This window comes from Puma concolor, chromosome E3, assembly GCF_028749965.1.
Source record: "Puma concolor isolate L17-30 chromosome E3, mPumCon1.1.hap2, whole genome shotgun sequence".
NCBI lineage: Eukaryota > Metazoa > Chordata > Mammalia > Carnivora > Felidae > Puma > Puma concolor.
The window spans coordinates 38,101,289-38,120,450 of NC_141682.1; the positions used below are offsets into that span (position 1 = coordinate 38,101,289).

General features: G+C 45.9%; 1 protein-coding gene across 21 annotated transcripts in view; it reads right to left on the minus strand.

Moving 5' to 3' along the window:
* Positions 1-19,162, minus strand: part of RBFOX1 (RNA binding fox-1 homolog 1) — a 2,073,113-nt gene that overhangs the window by 1,848,394 nt on the left and 205,557 nt on the right. The window lies entirely within an intron of this gene.

The following is a 19,162-nucleotide window of genomic DNA, read 5'->3' on the forward strand; positions in this document are numbered from 1 at the left end:
TACTTAGCTTGAGAATACACTAGGCATGGCAGATGGAAAGATCAAAGGAGCTGGGGCCCTGGTGATTCCACTGGCTTCTGAGTCAACCAACCCTATAACTCCTCACCTTCCTCAGAAATGCTGTTGGTCAGAAAACCCAACTACAGTAGTTTAAACAGATAGTGGTTTATTTGTCTCACAAAATAAGAATTCCAGAAACAAGGAGCTGGTTAGGTATCCCGTTGATTTCAATTAGTCAGTTTGCTAAACAGATGAGCCCCAAATCTCAGTGGCCTTCAACAATATGCATGACCTACTCAAGGGGTACATTGGCTGCAGCTGCTGTGGCTCTGCCCCATGTGACTTCCTTCCAGGACCCAGATCAAACGACCAGACTCCACATGGGCAATGCCCATTTTACTGAGGGAATTCCAACCAGAGGCTGAGTTCAAGTACCCAAATGCATTTTTTTTAATTTTTTTTAACGTTTATTTATTTTTGAGACAGAGAGAGAGACAGAGCATGAACAGGGGAGGGGCAGAGAGAGAGAGGGAGACAGAATCGGAAGCAGGCTCCGGGCTCTGGGCCATCAGCCCAGAGCCCGACGCAGGGCTCGAACTGACGGACCGCGAGATCGTGACCTGAGCTGAAATCGGATGCTTAACCAACTGAGCCACCCAGGCGCCCCACCCAAATGCATTTAAGGCATCTGCTCAGACCATCAAACATCATTTATGCTCACATTCTATTAGCCAAAGTCATGTGGTCATATCTGTAAATGAACAGGGGAGGCATGCTCCTCCTATAGGACAAAGAAGAGAGTGTAGATATCCTTGTAGGAGAGGGAACAAATAGACATGATCAAGAACACAATATATCCCAAGACCTTTTTCCCTCAAGGTCACAAGAGGACTGCTGTAGCTCTAGCCATCTCATCCCAGTCCAGGTTAGTAATCATAATCATAATAATTAGAGGAGAGAACAGTGCAAAAGGTTTCTTGCAAACTCCAGAGCAGTTTCATTTCCACCTCATTGGCCAGAAGTGGATCACACAAACACTCACGTCTGGAAAATAGCTAAGAAGATGGGAGTTGAGATAGCTACCAGAAAGAGTCAGCCCCATTGCCCTGACTGGGGACTGATTCTTAAGAAAAAGTATCCATCTCCTTATTGTTTAAGCCATTTCAGGTTGAGATTTTTGCTACTTACAGCTCAAAAAATTCTAATAGCTAAGAGACCCAAAATCTCTATCCTAGCGTACAAGATCCGAGGTGAATCAACCCCACACTCTGCTTCTCCTGTCTTTTCCCCTTCATGTACTACTCTCACCCTGACCTCCTTTCCCTCCTTATACCTTGGCAATTCCTTCTGCCTGGAATGCTGCTCTCCACACTCTTCCATCATCTTTATGACATCCTATTTGTGACATTTCACAACATAGCCTACACTGTATAATTGTATATTTATTAGTTTACCCCTTTAATATCTGCTTCCAATAGATTTTAAGTTCTATGAGGACAGAGCCATATAGGCCTTGTTCACCACTATACAGCATTTACTCATCACAGTGCCTAGTTCAGAGTAGGGGCTCAGTAAAGAACTGTCAATAAATGACAGGATATGAAATGAAACTCAACCGAATGAGTAGGTTACCAAATATCTGGAAACCAAGTCACCCAGGCTGTCCTATCAATAGATAATAAATCTGGGGTATTTAATAGCCTTTTTTTATCAATAAGGTGTAAGTGCACATATCCACCCCCCATCTCCACAATAATAAAAGAGGCACCTATATACCTCCCCGTCTCAGAGAAAGTAAAATCCGAACAGGAAAAGAACTGCCCTAGAGCATGGGAAACAACCCTGCTGGCACCCTAACTTGAGTCATCTGCTAACCAATTTGTCGGTACTTTGTACCTTCCAATTTTGCCACTGTGTGAATTTGCTAGGGCTGCCGTAACAAAGCACCACAGACGGGGTGCTTAAACACCAGAAATTTATCTTCTCACAGTTCAGGTGGCTAGAAGTCTAAGATCAAAGTGTCAGCAGCACTGACTTCCCTCAAAGCTTCTCTCCTTGGTTTGTGGCTGGCTGTTTTCTCCTACGTGGTTTCCTTCTGTGCATTTCTGTATCCTAATCTCCACTTAGACACTAGTTGTATTGGATCAGGGCCCACTTTATGACCTCATTTTACCTTAATACCTCTTTAAAAGGTCTTATCTTCAAATACACTCACATTCTGAGGCACTGGAGGTTCGGACATCAATATATGAAATTAGGAACAGTTTGACTCATAACTACCACACTTGAATTAGTGATTTTCAATGCAATTTCAGATACTCTGTCTTACGTATCCCTTACCATAGGCTTGTGTTTTATGTAGGCCAGGAAGCCTTGCTTCACAGGTGAGGAGATCAAGAGATAGAAGGTTGTACCTCTGGAGGACAACAGAGATAGAATCAGAATCCCCTCATCTAAGCAACTAGTCTAAGTACTGTCCTGGGGTTCCAGCATGGACATATCCTTGTTGATTTATGAGTTTCCTGGGAAATTTTTAAATTTTAATTACTTTACATTTTAATTTGAAAGGTCATCTATTCAAACTCAATGCATGCACTTTCTGCATCACCTAGTTGACTTCCCTAATTAGTTCATCCTACTGCATGTTAAGCATTTGTGGTTGTGCTTATAATCTCCTTGGTGCCCAGTGGCACACCTTGAACAGTCTTGAGCTGATGAGAAAGAATAGAGGTGATCTTAATACATTCATGACGAAGGTCAAGGTGAAGGGCAAAAAAAGGTCATTTTGAAAGAAAAAGTCGTTGATGAGTAGGGTTCTCATATGGCAAACAGTAGTCCAGCACATCTAATTCCAAAGAACCCATACTCCAGCAGTCAAACCCCAATGCACTTTATGAGAAATGATTTCATTTCAGCCAAGGACCATCATCCATCACATTAAATTTATGTTGCTAATTTGGATTTTACTGGTTTTATAGGTTTGTTTGTATTTAATTATAAATTTTAGTTTTACATCTGTGTAAGAGTAATAAGCATAAGGCATTTATAAGTAGTTTTATGTGTATACTTCTTAAATATTAATTTAAGCTTAACATTAATATAAATTAAATTAATACTGGGGCTCCACGAGAATTTTTTCCCATTAAAGGCCACCAAATATACAATGCTCAAGCTTAAGAAACGCACTATCCAGCACTGTTCTCCAGTTCTTAAGCCCATGGATGAGATTTACTAAATGAACTAAAAGGAAGTGAGGAAACAGAGGCAGTCCTTCTTGACCTATTTCTGATCTGTTTCTCATTCTCTTGTTGAGTTTGCAATAAGTCAAATATATTGGAGATGCCAGGCATTAGCTCCCTAATCACACCTCTTAGAGAATTCACTCTATCAGACCCTGGTAGAGGCAGAACCATCATTCACAGCTAATTGGACCACGATTGGATAGGTCTTCAAATACAGACCAGATCCGCTCTTCTGAGATTTTGGAATCAATATATTGAGATATTGAGCCAAAAAGCTCCTGGAAACCAAGCTGAAAGATCCTGCAAACTCAGAGAATAAGCCACCATTTGGGAGAGGCCATCAAGGGTGGCTTACAGATGGATGAGTGAGTAGAGGGAGCTGGTCTGTAGCTAGAGCAGAATGAAGTGGCTGAGTGGAGAGAAGCAGGGATTACAATCCATACAGCCTGATAAGGGGCTGAGGCTGGCTGTGTAATGCTGCTGATTTCCCGGATCCCAGCTCCAGTCCCAGGAAACCTGCTGTGAGATGCACCTATCTCCTTTCAACCAACCCCTTCGACTTGAGCCAGACTGAGGTTTCTGTCCCTGGTGACCCGAATGTTCTTTCCATGGCCTTCTCCTTGTTTCCCATATCTTCACATTCATCTCATCATTATCATGCACCAACTTTCCCAGGAGATTTTTGAGGAAAAGAACCAGAAAGAAGGAAAGTCAGGAGAGGAATCAAGACTTCCTGAGTGTTTACTGAGAAAGGGGAGAAGAAAATTACCGTCCTGAGTAGGCAAGTTCACATTCATGATATTTAAGTCTGTTACTCTGAAACATAGGTATTTTGCTTCTTAAACAATCCAAAAGCCAGGGCTCCGAGAGGTCAACTAACTTATCCAAGGCCAACGAGTAAGGAATTAAGAGAGGAAGTGATGGGAAGCAGGAAGCAGTGAGAGATAGGAAATATTTTAAGATTAGAAATGGTGGAAGATACGTTGACCTGATTTCACAGCTCTGTACGGGGATCAGATAAAAAACTCAGATTGCCACCCATGCCCAGTCAGTAATCTTTGCTGACCACCCCCAGAGTGGAAGCACACACTCAGCTAGCCCCCGCAACCTCAGCAAACAGCTCAGAGGGAGGCAATGTAGTGGATGAGAAGCTGGGCTCAAATCCTGGCTCTGTCACTCATAGTCTCAGTGACACACCCTGGGTCTTGGTCTCCATGGACAAATTGGAAATAACAGTATACCTCTTCCGGCTGTAATGAGGATTAAGTGAGACCAGGCATGCACAAGTGCCCAGCACTGTGTCTGAGAAGCCACTTGAGCAACAGGGCCGAGTTACTCACATCTTAGGCTAAGTGGCCCGGCCCTTTTCCTGAGCCAGAAAATCTCTCTTCTTCACAGAACTTCTCTATAGCAGAACTTGCCACACCTCCCCCCAACTATTGGATATTGATCTTTAACATGAGTAACCTTAGACGAACTTCATTTATAGCAGCAAGTGCTTCAAACTGACCCAAATTGATCAAGCCTAAGGATTTTCCATTAGGGAGAAATTAAAGAAATACATCTTCCAATATCTCAATTAAAACAGCCTCCATCTTGCAAAGGTAAGAGCTGTTGATTTGATTTTAGTGAAGAAGTAGATAAATAAGATCGAAGGCCCCTGCGAGAACAACGCATCTCTCCCACCTATTTCCTAGAGGCTGGATTCCTTCCCTGGACTTGATCCTGCCACCCACAGGTGACAGTGAACAGTGCAGCTATACATGGGCTGCCGGGGCCTCTTTGAGGGCCAGTAGCTGCACAGAACGGTGCCAGAACCACCCCCATGTGTCCACATGGAGCCAACAGTCGCCACAGACCTCCTGAGAGACAGAACTAAGTTATGTCTTCTTTATCACCAATGTCATCAGCATTGCCTTGTCATATGAGCTCCCCAAGGGCAGAGATTTGGGTCTGTTTTCAAAACAGCTCCTGGCTGTGGTGATGGCACGAATGGCCCCAGTTCTTCGCTCCTCTCCCTGTATCCATGCCATGCCCTTGGCCATATGATCTGTGTTCCTCTCAGTGACCAGTTGGATATTACTGCCCTTGCCCCTGGAATCTGAGCTACCATTTTGACTTGCTTTGCCCAGCACAAGGGAGCAGAAATAATGATGTACCATTCCGAGTGTGGACCTCAAAAGGCTTTGCTTATGTGCACATACTCTCTTACTCTCTGCCATCACCATGACAAAGACATACCCAGACAGGCCCGCTTGCCCCAGCAGAAGGATGAGAGACATGGGGGCAAAGGCAAGCCACCATGGGCATTCCAGATGAGGCCATGCAAGACCAGCCAACAGATGGACAGTTGGCCCCCAGACACACAAGGCCACCTGGGCAAGTCAGCAGAGCCCCCAGCTGAACCACAGACTTGTGAGTTAAACCAACACTGGTTATTTGAAGCCACCAAGTTTTAGGGTAGTTTTTTACCCAAATTATTGAGAAAGTAACCACTGATGTACTAGCACATCTATATGAACCGACAGAATTAATCTACTAAATGCTCTTAAATATGTACTAAATACCAGGTACCTGGTTAAACAATTTACATACATTATGGGTCCTGTCCTTGATTTGAAATGACACTTGATTTGACATTTTGCTCATCATGAATTTTGTTTCATTCATTTTCATGTGTTTCAAATATTGCATTAATGTATTATTTATCTTGATTATGGTGCTTTTTGGCACTCTCTTTAATTTCCTTCCACTCACCTACCTCACTGTACTCTCAGCTGTCATTATCCGATTTATTCCCTATGAAAATAAGTCTTTCAAAAAACTAAGGCCCAGATGAAGCTGGAACTGTTTGAGTAACAAAACAAATAACGTACTACTGGATTATAACTCAAAGCATAAGATAAATATCCATGAGTCCATATTGATGTAAATAAATAATTGAATAAATAAATAAATGTGGGAGAATGGAAAGCTATCCCTTAAGGAAGAAATCCACCATCCATGAACAGGATCATCACTGCCCACTCCTTAAGTACAAGTTGACACAGCAATTTCCTCCCGAAGACCACAGTAGGGGAAGGGCAGAAAAGAGCAACTCACAAAGGCCCCTCAGCCAGGAGACCAGGGTTGACATCAGCAGTTACAACTCATGTTGATGGGTTGTCTCCTTGATATGATGTGATGAGAATAGCTCTTTACCTCTGTGGTCATCCTCTCCCAGACCCAGAACCCCAGCCTCATCAGGAGAGACTCATCAAACGGATCACAACTGAGGGACATTCTGTAAGGTACCTCACAGGTCCTCCTCAAAACCGTCAAGATCATTAAAAACAAGGACAGTCCGAGAGACCATCAGTCTAGAGGAGCCTAGGATCACATGACAACCCCATGTAACCTGAGGTCTGGGATGGGGTTCTAGAACAGAAACCAGGCAAAACACAGTAAGCCCAATAAACTGCAGACACTGTTAATAACAAGGCATCAATCCTGATACAATAACTTTAACAAATATACCACAGTAATGTAAAATTAACAGTAGGGGAAGCTGGGTGGGTGCAGAGTATATTGGAATTTGCTGTACTACCTTTGCAACTTTTCTGTTCATATAAAGCTTTTCTACAACAAATGGTTTGTCAAAAAAAAAAAAAAAGAAAGAAATAAACCAAGACCCACAAAGATTAAGTAAATTGCCCAAGGTCACAGAGAAAATAAATGACAAAGCCTGGATTCTAATCCAGGGCTGTGTTTAAACCAACACCCTATAGCTCACCTGCTCCCACTGGGAACTTCTCCACCGACAGAAATAAGAAAGGGAGGGAGGGAGAAGGAAAGGAGGGAGACAGACAAGAAAAGAGAGGGAGGGAGATTGATTGCCGTATATTTGCCAGCTTTTCTCTATTTGATGAAATTGGCCACCCGAAATGCGTTTTGCCTCCTCTCCTCCTAAATGCATATTCAGCAGCGTTCAGCTGCAACATGGGCTTCTCCTCCAGCTGTGCTCACCCTCATGCAAACTCCCATGAAATCAATAGCACACATCCATCATTTTATCTCCACCACTTAGCAGAAGCAAAAACCTCTTTACGAAAGTACCCTCCACCGGACAAGACATATCACCCCCTCACTGCCATACACATCCATCTTGCATACAATTGTTTAAGTGGTTTGGGGTCCTTTGAAATCAGATTTATTCCTGCTTCCCTTACATTTTATTAGGGGAGGTTTATCATCAATATGAAACTTTAATTCCTCCAAAGCTATGGATTAATAGACTCATAAACTTTAATACCTGGTGCTTTATACACTTCATTCAGGATCTACTCCACACAGTTAGGGGAGTGACAACTCAGTTAAATTTTCTGGTCTCCCCCATCCTGCAATTCTGAGACCTTTGGGGATGTAATCAGATTCACCTTGATCAAGCACTGCATTGTGTTTAGGAGGTTGGACAAAAGAATCAGACCAACAGGGTTAAATCCTGACTGCCTCGGTTACTAGCTGTGCCACTCTAGGCTAGTTGCTGTACCTCTCTGAGCCTCAGGTTCTTCACCTGTAAAATGGGGATGAAATTGGGACCTATCTCACAAGGATATTAACTGTTCATAGGGCGTGTGTTTGTGCGCATGTATGTGTGTATGAGAGAGAGAACAAAATGTAAACCTTTTTACATGGCAAGGAAAATAAAGTCACTCACTTAGGATCTCTCCAGAAAACATCAAGTAAAGAGACCAAAAGCTTCACGTCTCTTGCACCAAAAGCCAAAATAGTGCATTTCTGTTCAGCCCATGCCATTGTTTAAAATGTAGCCACTGCTGCTTGTGACAAGAACTGCCTAACTGTTTTTCCAAAGAAACTTTCAGGAGCCAGTGCTTAGGCTGAGCTCTTTGTAACTTTCCAATTCCTTTGAAGTCAATTGGCAAAAATGAACGGCACTGTTTTTTTCCTGGCTGACGGTGTCATGCTGTGGCTCTCCTTCCTTCCAAAATCCATACACAGAAGTGACTGAAGTGAAAAAACAAAAGAAAAATAACAGTCATAGGGACTATACAACATGTAACAGTAACAACTAACCTTTATACTAGTGGTTCTCGGTCAGGGGACATTGGGCAGTGTCTGCAGACATTTTTGGCTGCCATGCCTAGGGGGTGCTACAGGAATCTCGTGGGTAGAGGCCAGGGATGCAGCTCAACATCCTACAGAGCACAAGACAGCCCCCCGCCCCATAATAAAGAATTATTTGGCCTAAGGTGACAATAGTGCTGAGGCAGAGACCCCCTAGTTTATATGGGTCATTTATTAAGTGCCAGGCAGGGTTTTAAGAGCTTTGCATGTTGTAACTCATTGTTCACTTATATTAGTGTTCTCCAGAGAAAGAGCCAGTAAGAGATGTACATGTATATCTACATCAAAACAGATTTATTATAAGGAATTGGCCCGTGCAGTTAGGGAGATTGGTAAATCCAAAATCTGCAGGGTGTCCCAGTGGTGCATGTAACCAGGAAGAAGGGATTTGAATGACATGAGGCAGAAAAAGTCAATGTTGCAGAAGAAATCTGAGGGCTACCAGCTGGCAAGTTACTTCTTTTAAGGCCTTCAACTGATTGGATGAGGTCCACCCTCATATGGAGGACAATCTGTTTTCCTCGTGTCTACTAATTTAAACATCAGTCTCATCAGAAATACTCTCACATAAACACCCTGAATAATGTTTGACCAATGTGCTGGTTCGAAGGCTAGGCCTTGACAGACTCCAGATGCTTTCACTTGCCTCTTGCAGGCACCCTGCCAACCCCATGAGAACAACAGTCCTGCCTATCCCACTGATCCCGGGAGGATGAGGGGCACTAGGAGCACTATGCTGGCTGACTCACAGACCTGCAGTAAGAAGCCAAGTCACCAGGTAAGCCACAGGTGCATGAGTAATAAGTGACTGTCACCTCACACCAAGTTCTGAGTTGGTCTGTTCTGCTGTAATAGAGTAACAGACCCCATTTTAGCCATGAGGCAACGGAGTCAAGAAGACGTCACACAGCTAGTGCATTCAACCTCCACCCACCCTGTGCCAAGCCATGTGCCAGGTGTTTTCACTCCTTTGACAGTCATGGATCTTCCCAGTGGTCCTCAAAGCAGGCATTTTAGGTCCATTCCACAAGAAAGCCAATGGAACTTCACAAGTTTTAGCAGCACACCCTGTCAAGGGTGGAGCTGAACTTTAAACATCAATGTACTTGTGTCCTGACACCATGTGACCACCTACTAAGAGCAAAGAAATTGAACGATAACCTTCGGCTTCAAGGCACATGCCCAAATGATGACACAGTCTACTAGATGCCACCCGGATCCTTCTTTCTCATCCCCTCACTTACATATCCACTCCTGATCCCTCTTCCTTTTACCTCCAAAAACATCTCTTGGACCCATCTGCTCCTGTCCATGTATGTATCACCAGACCCTACCAGTCCCCCTTAACTATCTGCTCTCTTGGCATCCCCTCTTGCCCTCCAACTCCCTGTCCACCTGACACCCACAGTGATTACTGGAAATGCATTTCAAAGATGCCCCTCTTCTGGAGACTGGGGAGAACATCCGAGGGGCTCCCCACTGCTCTTTGAGTAAAGGACAAAGTTTAGCATGGTCTATCTGAACCATCTGGACCCTAGCTACCACCTCTCATTCCACTGTCCCTCTTCACTCTCTGTGCTCATTTAACCAACATAGATTCTTCAGTACCAACCATGAGCCAGACACAGTGCTTGGCACTGGAGACCACCATCATCAACGAAAAACAGGTAAAGGCCTTCCCTTAAAAGCGATAGGCTGCAGAGGATACAACAGAGGGCCCCGATGACCTTCTAATCACTCACAGGAAGTGCCACATTCTATCCTCATTGCCCAGGACCACATCGGATCCCAAGGCTTCCCGCTTTTGCACCACCCTGCATTTGGACATCAAAGCACAAATCCCACTGGGTAACCATCCACTGGGAGGCATGCAGTTATTTACTATCTAAATCTCACACTGAACTCTAAGACCACGAGAGTGGAAAATCAACCCATTTCTGCTTCCTGCCATAATTCCAGTGCCTTAGATACAGCTGTGCTCAATTTGATTGAGTAAAGGTGTCACTGAGAGAAAATCCCCATGGCCCAAGGGACATGAAAGGATCCCCAGGTCTGCTGGTTGCCATAGGAACTACCTCCAAGTCAGCTTGACCACAAGGAACACAATGCCAACAGACGCCAGTGGTATAACCAGCTCTCACTTTGCCATTCTGGCTGTGGGGGACACACTCTGAGGTGCCCCATGGTCCTCGGCTCCTGGTGGACATGCTCTGTGGATTCCTCTCCCTGGAGTGCGGGCAGAACCTGTGATCTCTTTATAAACAGAACATGGCAAAAGTCATTAGGCTACATGAATATCACAACATCCACCTTGCTGGAGACTCACCCTTGCTGGCTCTGATGAAGCTAGTAGCCAAGTGGGAGTGGAAGAATCAGAGGGTGGCCTCTGGCCAACACCAGTCCAGAACTGAGGCTTTCAGTCTTAGAGCCACAGGGGAGAGAACTCTGCCCAGTCAAGACCTCAGCTGACACCCTGATTGCAACCTGGGAGATTTGAAAGTAGAGAACCAGCTAAGCTATGCCTAGATCCTGGCCCACACAAACTATGAGATAATAAAGGTGTGTTGTATTAAACTCTTAATTTTGTATTATATGTTGTTACATAGCAATTGAAGACTAACTAAAATGCCCTGTCAAGACAGGTCACCACAAACCTGATGGCCTGAAACAACAGAAATTTATGCTTTTACAGTTCTGGGTGACTCAAGTCTAGAGTCGAGACGTCAGCAAGGCTATGTTTTCTCTGAAGGCTCTAAGAATCTTTCCTTGCCTCTTCCTGCATGCCGCTGGGTCCCAGAAATCCTTGGCCTTATGGATGCATCACTCCAGTGTCTGCCTTCATCTCCATATGGCTATCTTCCCTATGTGTCTGTGTCCAAATTTCCTCTTCTAATAAGGACAACAGTCACTGGATCAGGGCCCACCCTAATCCAGTATGACCTCATCTTAAGTTGACTACATTTGCAAAGATCCTATTTCCAAATAAGGCAATGTGCACAGGTACGGGGGATTAGGACTTCAACATATCATTTTGGGGGACACAATTCGACCCACATCAAACACCATCTTCATACCCCAAAACCGAGCACATAGGTCTCCCTGCCAACCCCAGCCCCCAGGAAGTTGCCCCTTCACTCCCATTCCCACCAATTCGTGGCGCATTAATTTACCACACGTTTACTGGGCACCCACATGTGCTTCCCACTGATGGAGAAACTGGGGGTGTAGGACGGGCAGATACAAGACAGTCCTTGCTCTCATGGAGCTTACATTCTGCCGGGGAAAACACTAACAGACAACACCAACAAAGGAAGGAGGTTATTTCTGACCACAGCAAATGGGATGCACAATAAGGAAAGGAAGAGTAAAAAGTCATGGTGGTAAGAGCTGCAGCAGGTAACACTGCTTACTCTGTACCAGGTGCCATTCTAAACACTTAATGTGAATGTGCATTCTTCCTCCTCGCGACAACTCTGTGAGGTAGCTACGTATCAATCCCCCCTTTAAATATGGGGAAACTGAGGCACAGAGCACTTACACACAACTAATCCAAGAACAAGGACTTGAACCCAGGCAGCCCAGTCCAGGGACCTACTATGAAGAAAACAAAGAGCTGGAGAAAGGAACAGGACTTTTGATCTGGCAGTCTCGGAGAGGGAACTTTTACTCGAAGTTCCACCTAAGAACACAGAGGAGGCCAGACTGTGGCAGGTGATGGGGGAATGCAAAGGGAGGGTGTGAAGATAATAAAGTAATCCCTAGTTGTGGAAGGGTTTAGGCCCTTCTCCTGAGGTGGACAGCTTCTGGAATATGCAATGGGTAGTACCCAGTACAGACTGGGTACCCAGTGGTACTACCCAATGGTAGTACCCAGTACAGACTGGGTAGAACTTGTTAACACTTTAACAAAGAGCACGTTAGAGACCAACAATCTGCCTCACCCCAACAACGCTGTAAGGCACCCCCGCTTCCCTTCTTGCTGCATCATCTCCTACCAGGGTATGCTCAGGCTGGCCCTACTGCCTGGGGTGATTAATAGGCTTAATTTATCATTAACTTCCATGGAGCTGAGCTAGGCCAGCTATGCCTCTGGAGCAGTGTGTGAGTAATCAGTGGGTAAGCAGAAGCCTCTGCACACTTATTTATATTCATTTTGCATTAGGGATATTCCTAATTTGTTTGTTTTTCCCTCGTCTGGCTTCACCTACCTGGGCTTGGATGACTTGGATGAAACCAAGAAAGAATGGTCCAGAGCACTGGGGGAGGGAGGCGGAGAGATGGAGTGCAGGGGGATAGAAAAGGACAGAGACGGGAAGAGATCAGGCAGAGGGTCTATGAGCAGCATCCATCCACCCTGCATCTCTGTGCCTACCACTACCAGCATCTTCTTTATCCACATGCTGCCCAAACACATTGTGCAGATGCTGTCTGAATGCAGGAAGGTTGACATGAGAGGGCTTGGGGTCCCAGCATGCTGGAGAAGACAGCACTGATTTCAGAGCCAGGTCTACAGAGTAGTAATACATCAAGCAGTGTGGGTTCAAAGAACAAGGGCAGAGCTCTTCATTGTCCTTCGTGGTGGGTTTTCAGGATCCAGGACTCCTAGAGCCAGCCTGTAATTCAGGCAACGTGTTCCCTCCTTCCCCAACTGGAAAGCACACAGCTCTGGGAAACACAGTCAAGGCCAGAGGAGAAAGGGAGCCTAAGAAAAGGTCTCCAGCACACCGACGGGTGATGTGGTAATTTGGTTTGCTGGCAGATATGTCCTGGCAGACTGAGGCTTCAGGCCCTCTAGTATCACACCCAAACCCCTGGACGGTACTCTGGGAAGAATGCACCGGTCCCTCGCAGGGAATCCTGAACCAGCCTCTCAAAAAACAAGGGCTTCCAAAGTGTGGTGGAATGGGTTTTTCTTGTCTCTTACCCTTCTTGCAAGGAAGCCTGGTGTTATACAATTCAAGACTAAAAGGTGACAGGCACCCTCTCTGCAAAATCAGATGCAGGAGCCCACGCAGGTGAGGTAGCACTCAGCACAGTACCCAAGGCTGGTTGTGTGCATGCTTCTCCCCCAAGTTAGACCACTCTAAGGGCAACAGGTGCAGGAGAAAGGACGGGAGGCTGTGCATCTCTGCCAACCCACACAGATCACTCCTAGAATCTCAGACTGCAAATGCTGCTCAAGTACCAGCTGCATGGATGCAGGCCACCCTAAACCATCCCCACCCTGTAGAAATACGAAGCTGGCATCTGAAATGACTGACAAAAGACATTGACTCAATGCTTCCTGCCATCTACAGTTCAGGGTTAGCCCCAATGATCTTTGCATTAAATAGGAGGATGAAAAATTTTAGGTTTTAACCTGGATATAAAGGGTGGTAACATAAGTTTATGTAGCCTGCAGCCTGCCACATCAATTCCTTTCTTCGTCAAAAGCTATGTGATATCATTCACATACCATACAATTTATCCATCTAAAGTGAGGATTCTATGGTTTTTAGTGTATTCACACAGTTATGCAACCATCAGCACAATTTTACACCACTGTCACCCCCCAAAAGAAACCCTGTACCCTTCAGCTATCACCTCCCAAATGCCCCATCACCCCCAGTCCCTGGTAACCACTGATTTACATGCTGCCTCTATGGACTGGCCCACTCTGGACATTTCACAGAAATGGCTTCCTTCTATCTTTGCTACAGTCAGCATGTATCTTCAGTCACAATGTCTGGCTTCACCTGAGCTCCAACTTGGCCACGGCATCCTCATCTGAAAGGGCAGCCCATCACTGTTCTTTCCCCATATAGTTGTGGGGAAGGTTACCCAAGTTAACACCTTCTCAGTGTCCGTACCCAGTACAGACAAACAGAGATGGTGCACCTGCTCTTGTGTGTCTGTGCCTGGCTTACTTCACGCAGCCCACAGGGTCCTCTGTCTCGTAATACACACAGTGCTGGGGTTCCACAAAGAACCATGCACACAGAAGGCTTAACCCAGAGCCTGCTCAGGTCCAGAACCTGAATGGAGGCATTTCTAGAATCATGCTGATGTGGACTGTGAGTCTGGCCAAGCTTGTTGTCATAACAGTCAGGACCATTGGCCCCACCACAGGAAACTGTCTCAGAGGCCTAAAGACAAAAGCCAAGGCTGTCCTTGTTATCCAGGAGCTGGGGCCAGGCTGGGCAGGTGCTTCCAAGCAGAGTCGGAGGCCCAGCAGGCTCCTGTCAGGCCCTGGCTCGCTGGTCAGCTATCAGTCCTGGGAGGCTGCCTGCTGTGTGCTCCAGGCTCCAGAGCCCAGGATGGAGGTGGGAGTAATCGGGTTACATGCTCCGGGGATTCTGCTGCTCTTGGCAGAGTCACAAATTGAGTTTGAAATGAGTAATCTGGAGCCAAGCTGCTTGTGCTGTGAGCAACGAGGCCTGGCTGGCAGGTTCTCTCCACCACCATCCCCTCTGGATCACATGAGGGGGCTGGGGAGACAGCCCCCAAAAAGGATGGGGAGGAGGGTCAGAGCTGACCCTACCAAAGAAGGAAAGAGCTTTTTTTTTTCCTATGAAATGTCCAGAATGGGCAAATCCACAGAGACAGAAAGTAGATGAGTGGCTTGGGGCTGTTTCTTTTGAGGGTGATGAAAATGTTCTCAAATTGACTGAGGCGATGGTTGTATAGACTTGTACACTGTAAGAGGGTGAATTGTATGGTATGTGAATTAAGATCTCAAAGTTGCTACAAAAACAAGAAAGAGAGTTAGCAGGGTAGGGAGTGGGCAACAATTTCCCATAGGCACACATCTTCTGTCCAGAAAACCAACGCTCCTCTCAGATCCTCCTGTAAGAACAAAAATAAGAGCGAAGGCATAGGAGATACCTCACAGAGGAGGAAACTGCAGCACAGAGGGGTTAATTCTCTTGCTCAAAGGCACACAGCACCAAACGGCACTTAAGAGCCTGTGCTCTTAACCACAGGGATGTACTGCCCCTGACTGATAGGTGGTTTAAACACTTCCATGGGGCACCAGGGAAGAAGGAGAGAAAAATTTATGAGAGATATGTGTACTTGACACTTCTAAATACAAATAATTGAAGCAACTGTCATGGGCAAGAACAGACTTTGTTGCCTTTCAGTGAGTGACCTACAGCAAGGAATCATCTTTTCTGGGACTAGGTCTGTCAAGGTCTTAATCCATCTCAGCATCTGTGCCCTGGTCTCCCTGCCCTGGCTATTTCTCAGGGTCCCCTGAGGCAGGGAAGTCTGGAGCCAAGAGAAGTCGATCTGATAAAGATCCAACTCTCGGGGACAGGCTCTGGCACACTGCAGACTCCACAGACGTCTGCAGAAAGGCTGTAACTCAATAGAGAATTCTGTTAATATGGTTGCCGCCTGCTCTAACCCCCTCAGCTCGTCTAACCACTCTGGAGATAACAGAGGCTGGAGGCTACCAGGTCCTGATTACATTTCCTCCCCTCTCGCTGCCCTAAAAAAAGATGGGCTTTGTCAGGCTTCTGCTGCCACCTACAGCAGCTGCAACACAAGGCATGTCTCCAGCCAGACCTGGAGAGAAAGAGCAGGGCCCTTCAGGGGAGAAATGGGGCACCAAGGGCCAAAGTCCAAGATCTGAGATGGAAGGCTTCCCATAGCCTCAGACTAAGCTGGTGAAAAATACTCAAGAGCCTTCTCCCCATTCCTCCCCTAGAGGGGTCCCATCCACTGGACACACAAAATGGAAAGGAGAACCAGCTCTCTAATCCCATGGGACTGAAGAGTGTCCCCATCTCTCTTGATGCCTTGAGGATGTTCTGATCCCTCTGCCCACACTGCTGCCCTCTGTACCATCTCATTCACCCCCTCCTCTGAGAAGCCCCCTTCGGTTACCTGTGCTGGCTGAGCTAAGCCCACAGCCTCCTTCTGATTACCCCACTGATCACCTGTCTGCCTCTCCCAATAATGACCGTCATCAGATGGACATTCATAGAGCACTGACCATGTAGCACACACTCTGTTCACAGATTTGCATGCACCATCTCATTTAATACTTCAGAAACTTAGGAGGGAGATGTTATTATTGCCTGCATTTCACAGATGAGAAAACCTAGGCTCTGAGGGGCTAAGTAACTTAGCCAAAGCCAGCCTGGGGTTTGAACCCAGCCCTATCTGCTTCCAGAAACAACCTTCCTAATATGCAAGGTTTACCCTGCCTCTCTCCCTCCCCTCTTCACCAGCCCTTTCACTTGATGGACAGGGTGAACATAGAGTTCTTCTGTTGTTTATTGATTTAGAAACATGGGAGCCTGCTTGGCTGGGTGGAAAATGGATGATACTGTTTTCTTTTATAATGTTCACGTAATGTTGCAAGAAAATGTTGTTAAGAAGTATTAAAAATTATGATGGCTGGTCAATGAGATAGAACTTCCCTTAGTCACCCATTCCTTGTCCTTACAGTCTATTTCCCCAAGAGTTGGGAAGGAGGAGATAGGAAAGACAGAGCAAAAAATGCAATCTGAAAGTCAACTCCTAACTACAGGATGGAAGCTGGCTTTGGTAGAGCAGCAAGTCTGTGAATCAGCTGTGTGGAAAAGAAGTTACTGCCTCAGGAGCTCATAGAATGAAGGGCTACCCTGCCAGGTGCTGACAGTCCCCACTCTGCCCTGATGGCATCAGACCAAGAGCATCCAAAGGTGGGTCCACACTCAGAGGGACACTGGACATTGGCTGAAGAGGGTGTGTCTGGGAAGGCGTCCAGGTTGGCAGAGAACGAAGTCATGACATGTCATATGGCCAAAGGTGAAGAACTCAGGGAAGAGCTGCCTGCCAACATTTGAAGGGTTGATACTTGAGGGAACAGACCTACTCTCTTCCCCCCATGAGGACAAATCCATGTGAGGATCTGTGAGGATAGGGAGAGAGATACAGGAGACAGCAAAAGATTGGTACATGGCACCATCATAGGCATGCAATAAATATTTGCTACGACACAGAATGAAATGATGAATGGCCGTTAGGAGGGTGGATCTTGGAGGCAGATATTCCTCGGTTCTAATTTTCACCTTGCCCTGTGTAATCCTGGGGCCTTGGTCAAGTGATCCAGCTTCTCTAAGCCTCTGATTGTCCACCAATGAAGAGTTAACTTTCAAATGGGGACCTGAACAATCATTAAGTCTTGTCAAGCAGAAGGAGGCAGGAATCTAAGACCTGGGCAAATTAAGTCCAGCAAAGGGGAAGAGAGTGATTCCAACTGTGCCAGGACAGGCAGAATAGCCACACAACGTCATTTCTCTTGGATTTTCAATCCAAAATATTAAAGATATGTGAGTACCTCTTCCATGTACAGCATTGGGCACAGGCACTAGGGGGTTGTAAACATGAAATATGACCTGGTTCTACCCTTGGAGAGCTTATAATCTAAAACAGAAGAGAAAAATCGACTGACATGATAGAAGACAGAACAGATCCAGACTGAGCTGCCAGCATCAGCATCACTTGAAATGCTTGTGAAAAGTCAGACCCTGGCCCCCAGGGAAGACACAGTAAACAAGAATCCCCAGAAGATGGTGTTCTAGAAACTGCCTTACATTAAGCTTCTCGGGAGCTACTTACACCAACACTGAAAACCACTAACTTAGCATATGAGAGACAAAGGGGCCACCAGACCCACCATGTCCAGAGGCTTCATGGAAGAGAGATTCTGGAGCCAAGGACAACAGGTGGGAAAGAAGCCATGGGGAACACAGAGAATGTGGGGCATGAGACCCATGATCCCATATGGGATGATGTGTATCATCTGCTGGGACCACCTGTCAGAAGAGAATATCAAGTTCAATATATGATTATTCAGGGACACCTGGGTGGCTCAGTTGGTTGAGCACCCAACTTTGGCTCAGGTCATGATCTCATGGTTCATGAGTTCGAGCCCCAAGTCGGCTCGGTGTCTACAGCTCAGAGCTTGGTGCCTGCTTCAGATTCTGTGTCTCCCTCTCTCTCTGCCCCTCCTCCACTCGTGTTCTCTCTCTCTCTCTCTCTCTCTCTCTCTCTAATAAAAATTTAATAAGTTTAAAAAATATATGATTATTCATTTCTCAAATGCATCCACTTCTTTCCATCCCCACTGTCTACAGTGTTGTCCAAGTTACCACCATCTCCTGCCCAAACAAAAGCCACAGCCTCATAAATGAGCTCCCTGGTGCCACATCTCCCCCACTCCCGCCACTCCCTCCCCTACACACAACCTTTGTCGTCCTGCAATAGGACTACTGCGACCTTCTAACATCACAAATTAAACAAATTGAACAATGACTAACATTCACCCACCACCACCACCACCAACTAAATCCCCCCCCACCCTCTGCTCTTACAATTCAGTCCCCTTAACGAGACTTTTGGTGCCCTCCAGGGTCTGGCCTCTGGCTGTTCGTCCCCATGCTCACTCACTCCACACACCCTACTACTCTCTTTTCCTCAGAAATGCTACCTTCTGGAAGAGGCTTTCATCAATCACCTACCTACCCAAAGCATCCTCCCCCCTCAACTATTTCATCACTCTGCTTCTCTTGGGCCAATTAACAGAACCTGTCAACTACCTCTGACTTAGATTTACTTCATAATTGTCGGTCTCTCCATCTATACTACAAGTTGCAAAAAAAGGACAGGAAATCTGTCTCCCTCACATTTCAATTCCCAGCACACGGAACACGTGGTATGTAGGTGAGGCACAACAAGTATTTTTTGCATCCATACAAAAAAAGTGTCCATTGCAAGAGGACTTGAATGCCGAGCTAAAGAGCAGGGAGATTTGCCAAGAACTT